Source organism: Octopus bimaculoides, chromosome 16, assembly GCF_046866305.1.
Source record: "Octopus bimaculoides isolate indiv1 chromosome 16, ASM4686630v1, whole genome shotgun sequence".
NCBI classification, from domain to species: domain Eukaryota; kingdom Metazoa; phylum Mollusca; class Cephalopoda; order Octopoda; family Octopodidae; genus Octopus; species Octopus bimaculoides.
In genome coordinates this window covers 57865628-57873127 of record NC_142943.1, presented here as the reverse complement: position 1 = coordinate 57873127, position 7500 = coordinate 57865628, and positions in this window count along the sequence as shown.

Genomic DNA, 7500 nt, shown 5'->3' with positions numbered 1-7500 from the left:
GATAGTGAGAGAGTAGTAATGTTTATCGTCACATCAATATGCTTGTTCTGTATGAACCGACGTTTTTCTAGGAACCGACTACCATTTTTAACCCCAGAAGAATCCACATTCAGTGGGTTTCGATGCAGTCTGCACCCGATATACACCCCAAGTAGGGGACTGATCCATACCATCTTGTAGCAGACGACAAAATCATCAGACCTTACGATTTCGAGCTATTTGTGCCCAACCTCATGTAAGCAGGCAAAATCGTTACCACGTCGGGCGAAATCTTTACCGGCTTTTCGTCTATCTTTACGTTCGAATTTCGCTGAAGTCGACTTTACCTTTTATACTTTCAGGGTCAGTAAAATAAGTATCAGTAGAGTACTGGGATCGATGAAATTGACTGACGCCCTTCCCTGACATTACTGGTCCTGTGCCAAAATTTGAAATCAATATGTGTGTATTTGTTTGTGTGCGTGTATGCGTGTATCTATGTATGTGAGAGATTTTCCCAATGTTTAAGATTCAGTATATATGTACATTTGTATATTGAATTTACTTTACATGTATGTAAATACATACCAGAAAATATATACAAAATACAAATATATATTATTGCATATTTTCACACGCATCAACCTAGATTGTATCCAAATATATTCTATCGTTATATGATTTCTTTTGTTTTGTATTTCACTGAAACGTCCACCTTATATTTCATTCAAATCTATCTTGTTTCATTCATAAATTCTAAATCTACTCTACTATATTCCATTTTATTCATCCATCCCATCATCCATCTACTCATCGACCATCCATTCATATATGGATTCAATCATACACCTACCCTTACTACTCAATAATGTCATTTATATTTTATCTGTCCAGCCACTCGTCCAGTTTTCTCTCAATCCAACTACCCTTCGGTTTCGAATTCATACTTTCAATTTTACATCGATGCATCCATGCGTCCATCCAAACGCACATGTCTTCAGGCACACATGAACACACATCTACACATAGACAGACGCACATACTCACATACACAAACGCACACACAAGCGTATAACCAAATACATGCTCTCATATTTCAGTTAAACACACACATATACATCCGATGCGGTCATTCATATCTTCTCCGACTAACCATTTGTTTAGCCAGCCATCAGCCCAGCCAACCTTCAGTTGTGCATTGATACATTCATTGATTCATTCATAAATTTAGATAATCGTCCATCCATTCACCTAGCCAACCATTCAATCAGTTATTTATCCATCTGTCCACCCATGCTTCCAGCATTGTGTTCGCCTGTACACACATACATGCATCCAACCTAACCATTGTTCATTGTCATGCGTGCAGGCGTTTTTCTGTGTACCAACACAACAGCACATACATATACACATGCTCATACTGACACACACACATACACACATGTGTATGTGTGTGTGTGTGTGTGTGTGTGTGTGTGTGTGTGTGTGTAATTGTATATGTATATATATTCCTGTATATATATATATATATATATATATATATATATATGAATGTATATATGTATTTGTGTGCACTATATGTGTATATACATATATGTGTGTGCAAGTGTGTGTGTATGTGCGCACACATATACACATCTGTACATAATTACAAAGTTACTAGACATTTGTATGCAGACGTTCAATCACACACCCAAACACACACACACACACATATATATGTATATATGTATGTATGTATGTATGTATGTATGTATGTATACTTATTTCGCCCACAGACAGAGCGATACATTAACCTATGCACACATACACATGCACACGTATAAACAGACATATGTACAGACAGGCGTCTAAGCTTACATAGAGATGCATAAGTCTGTTAAATTGACTATCAATGGCGGTTGTGTGAAATCCCAGCTGGCGGAAAATCTGTTAAACTGAAATAATCAATAAAAATATAAAAATAACATAAGAATAAAATTAAATTTAGAAAAAAAAAGTAAATAAATAAAATGATGCCAGTGCTTGCAGGCAAGAGTGTGTTTGCCAAAGTTGATCCTGGAGGCCAGCAAGTTCTTCACTGTAATTGGACCAAGAGGTTCTTATTTTCTATTTTTATTTTAATATTTTGTTTTTAGAGATCCTTGTAACTAAATGTTAAACCATTTCCAACACTTGACTTGACTTAAAGACATGAATATTTCAAGCGGTGATTTGAAACATTCAATAATTTAAGGATCGTTTGAACCTATTTAACTTTATTTTCACGTCATTTCTAATTATTAATAATCGTTGAACAATGTTTTCTATTATTATTATTATTATTATTATTATTATTATTATTATTTGAATTTTTTTGTTTTTATCTTTTTCCATGTACGGGTCTTTTATTTTTTTTTCACGGTTTAATTTACTTTTCTGCATTTTTGTTTGCTTTTAATTTTTTTGTTTATTTCATTCTTTTTCTTTTTGCATTTTTATTTACAAATTTTTAGCAGAGAATTTAATTTGTACACGAAGTAAAAATAAAAATAAAAATAAAATAAAATAAAATAAAATAAAAGTCAGTAGCGAATAGAAAAGGAAGAAAAGAAAGAACGTGAAAGAAAGAAAGAAAGAAAGAAAGAAAGGAAGAAAGTAAAACGTAAAAGAAAACAGAGTAAAGAAATAAAACAACATTGTTGTGAAATAAAAATCAATATTTTAAAAGGGGAAAAATATTTATTCATTCTTCGTAGGTTATTTTACATTATTTTTTCTTTTCAAAAATTTTACATGCATATATACATACATACGAACGTACATACATACATACATACATACATACATACATACATACATATATATATATATATAACGAATATATATATATTCGTTATTTCTTCTTTATATATGTTTAGATTTATTTTTTAATTTTTAAAAAATTTCTATTTATTTATTTTGGCGGCGAGATCTGATTTCAGTACGCCATTTTAGCTGCCAATCGGCGGCGAAAGCAACATGGCTGTCTGTGAAGGTGGCAAGAGCTACGCTGGAATTACTTTAAAGTGTGATTTTCTATTCATTTCTCTCAGTAGACACAGGCGGAAAGCAACACTCACGCTATCATATCACAGCGACACCTTCATAAGAACTAGAAAACACACACACACACACTCACACACACCAACACACCAACACACACACACACACACACACACACCACACACACACACCACACACACACACACACACCGACACCGACACACACACACACACACACACACACATGCACACACACACAGACGCACACACACACGTACACACATTCATAGATGCTCATTCAAACGTACCTATACATACGTGCCGAGGTATCAGGGAATGCGTGTGTGATTATGTAAATTCTTCTATGTGGACGTGTTGTGAAATTTGTTGTCTATGTGAAGATGTGTACACGATGGCAAGTATATATATATATATATATATATATATATATATATATATATATATATATATATACTTGCCATCGTGTACACGCGCGCACGCACGCACACATGCATTCATATATGCATGCGTACATACATACACATATGTACATAGATACGTGCATAAGTTTAGAAAAGATGTAATGTGCTATTCTTTAGTGAAGCATCGATTACGGAGAGTCATTGTGTTTCTTGTTGTTTAGGTCAAAGTCAGCCCTTTTGATGTTGACATTTCTTTCAAGTAGTCAGCAATAAATTTCAAACACGACCATCCCTGTATTTTCTCATACTGTATGCAGACGATATAATCCAATGTTTTTGACATTAATATTAAGTTGAGAGTAGTTTGAGGATGAGTCCAAGTGTAAATGTTCTCTCCGAGACGTCTGGCCACATATCGGACATGTAGTAGGCATCCGGAAGTAAATAGCAAGGAAGTAATTTATATTGACCTTCAGGTACACGTGATGATACAGTGAGGCTGATTTACAGCTAGACCAATTAATTATTAAGACATTAGCACCCGACAAACGCTGGTCCTTACTACAACTTCCTCGAAAATTTTCGGAGATCCTAATACATAAGAAAACGTTGTATAAAGAAATGTGTTTCACACGTTGCACACACAACGGAGAAAATCTTCATGGTGCGCTCAACGTCTTAGCAGTAGTTGTAATTTCTCTCAAAGAAATTTGTAAAAATCTATAATAATCAACGAAAGAATGGTGACAGTGTGCTTTACATCGTTTTATTTGGCAGATGTACAGCTAGAGCCAGAACCGAATAGGTCCAAATGAGTATGCTTCCCTAGCAGTTACAAATAACAGTCAAATCAACTTCAACTTAACATGACAAATGGCGGGATCTGGTTTTAATAATATATGGCCAATCAGAGATCATCTGGGAGCGAAATAGCTACAGTAGACATAATTGCAGCTATAGGAACTATGAGACTATGAAGTTGTTGTTGAACTATATGTGAAAAATAGCTGCCAACGTTTTCATATTGCACCCATTGTCTTAAAAAATAAGAGGGTATATTACTTCATTACGTAACCCTGTATCTGAGGAAAGATCACGAATGAGATCTGCTTTTGATCATAGGCATTGCTAATGAAGGATGACTTGGACTGAACACAATAATAATAAGGTAATTAGTATTTGAGCGTATATAGTAATTATGCCTTTCATTTAAGCATGGGTTCGGAAGATTCACCCGAGCCATGCGTGTTAGTTTACCTGCATATATTCTACGCTAGACTTAATGGCTTATATCACTACGACACTTTTAATAGAAGGTAAAATTTTATCATAACGTAATATGAACATCTAATGAACTGCAATGTTTATATCTAACACATATAGATTTACAAAACATCTCATTCGTCTCTTCAAAAGATTGAAGCTAAAACTCATAGAGTGTATAAGCTAAAGCAAGCAATTTTATTGACAATACGATAGCCGTTAATTACAGATATATATAATCTAAACAACATGCGCAACGAAAATTTGCAGCATAAGGAAAAGGAATTTGTACTGCATTGCAGTTATGTTTAAAAATAATTACATCGAAAGCTTAGTACCCTGTTATGTAGCACCTCATGTAAGGAAGATAAATGTATTTAAACGAAGATCTGTCACGAAGTGGTCTTTACAGTAAGAGAAACAACTAGAATTTTCCTAGAGAAATATCAGAAAATATTTTATCTATTACTTCTCCTATTCTTGAAGCAGCTGAATCACGAGAAAATTTCTAAATCAAGTAAAAATACACTTCAGCAATCCTCAAATAGTCACTAATCCTCAAGTATCGGTGGAATCTTTATATAAAAATCAGACATGCAAATGGACTCAACTTAGCGAAAACATTGTCAAATATTACCCAAAATAAACGAACTGTCCGTTATACAATTTAATGACGTGATAAATTTAGCCCTGATTCATATTACCTAAACTATAGATGAATGATAAGCTCTATAGTCTGCTGCATTGATGTGTCCCTATAAATATGTCAATAATTGAATATTATATCAGTTTAACAGTTAAGACGTATAAATTTCACAATAATCACACTTTCAGACAACCAAAATACATTCAGATCTTTAAAGATAAGCGAGCGAATTTCGACAAATAACTTACACGGACAAACTTAATAATATTAAAAAAAAAATTCTATGGTTTATCTCTCGTCTCCACGAAAAAACTAGAAAGTTCATTCCAAATTCGAATTACCTTGAATGGATAATCCATGATTGTATCTTTTTGCAGGTACAAAATTTATTTCCTATGAAGTTTTGTATTTTTATGTTGAAAAATAATTGCCTTTCTGCTGACTAGAACAGGCTGTTTTTTGAACAAAACTTGATTGATTTTCAGCCCTCGTAAAAATAACTCAAAGTAAACAATACCTACTGTATTTCACCTAACACACAGCATGTGCAATCACATGGCTTAGTGGTTAGGGTGTTGAAGTCATGATCTTAAGATTGCGGTTTCGGTTCCTGGACCATACGACTCGTTATGTTCTTGAGCAAAAGACTTTATTTCACATTGCTCCAGACTACTGCCAAACATGAATAATCCTGAGATGGACTAGCTTCCCGTCGAGGTGGGGAATTTATATTCTGGGAAACCGGCCCTTATGAATCGGCGTGACCCGAGAAAGTAGAAGGTAATTTTAAACGCACAACAACAACTTTTTGGGGTGTAGTTCTACCTTGAGTATCAGAAATAAATTTTCGTTTGATAATAGCTATAACTCCTTACGTTTATTGTTGACATAGATTACCTATTTCTCATCGCCTGTTACAATCCGATTAAGAAAACGTGTCTGTTACTTCCTGATAAGCAAATCGTTGCCAGTCGCTTAACGTACTGCTTTCTTCTAAGGGGTTAATTCAGGACGTGCCATCTTCCTTTCTCTATAAAATTTCTCAATCTGCTTGAAATGTTCTTGCAAAGTGGCCCTAGTTAGATTAACCCTCCGCATCAAAAATAAACCACTAGGTCTATGATCAAGGAAATTAGAGCCCAAACAATCCCGTTTACCTCTTTACTAAGAAATAATTTCATCCTGAATCCTATTCATTTACTTGAGACAGCAAGCTAAGATCTGGAATAGATTCGGCAGCTATTTGTATCAGATTGGGTTTCTTTTGGCTCTCTTTGTTGGTGCTCATTGATTTTTATTACAATCTTCTTCGTTGTTATTCATATCTTTATCATTGCTGTTGATGTTGATGTTGTTCATGTTTATATTTATTTTCGCGCGCACTTTACACCCCCCACCCCCACCATTTTAATCATAAAAACGTTTTTCTGTGTATATATCCCACAACGTAGTTCGTAACATAGATAACGGCTGCAAACACAAACGCACATCCCTCATACACGTACAACATGTAAGATCATACACTGAGAAAAACCAGTATACGCACGTACACATCTACAGAAAAATACGCACAAACTCACAGGTGCAAACAGATGCCTCTTCTATTAATTAAAAGATACACATACCTCATAGTCATTAGGCGCATGCGCACACACATATAGACACAAATACGAACACAAACACATATATGGATTTGTGTATGCATATATATATATATATATATATTTATACATAAATATATATATATATACGTATATATATGTATACATATATATATGCATATTTATAAACAAAGAGAGAGAGAGAGAGAGAGAGAGAGAGAGAGAGATTTGTATATATCTACAGATATGTACCAACGCAAACACACACATATACATACATACACAAATGTAGACATACATTCATATAAAAATATATCATTATATATATTTACATATGTGTATGGATATATACATACAAACTCAAATTTAACTATATACATAATGTATATATATATATATATATATATATATATATATATATATATATATATATATATATATATATATAATGTTGATACACATATACGTACTTGCATACATACATACATGCATACATACATACATACATACATACATACATACATACGTGCACATACATATATACATAGCTCAGGTAGCTAATATA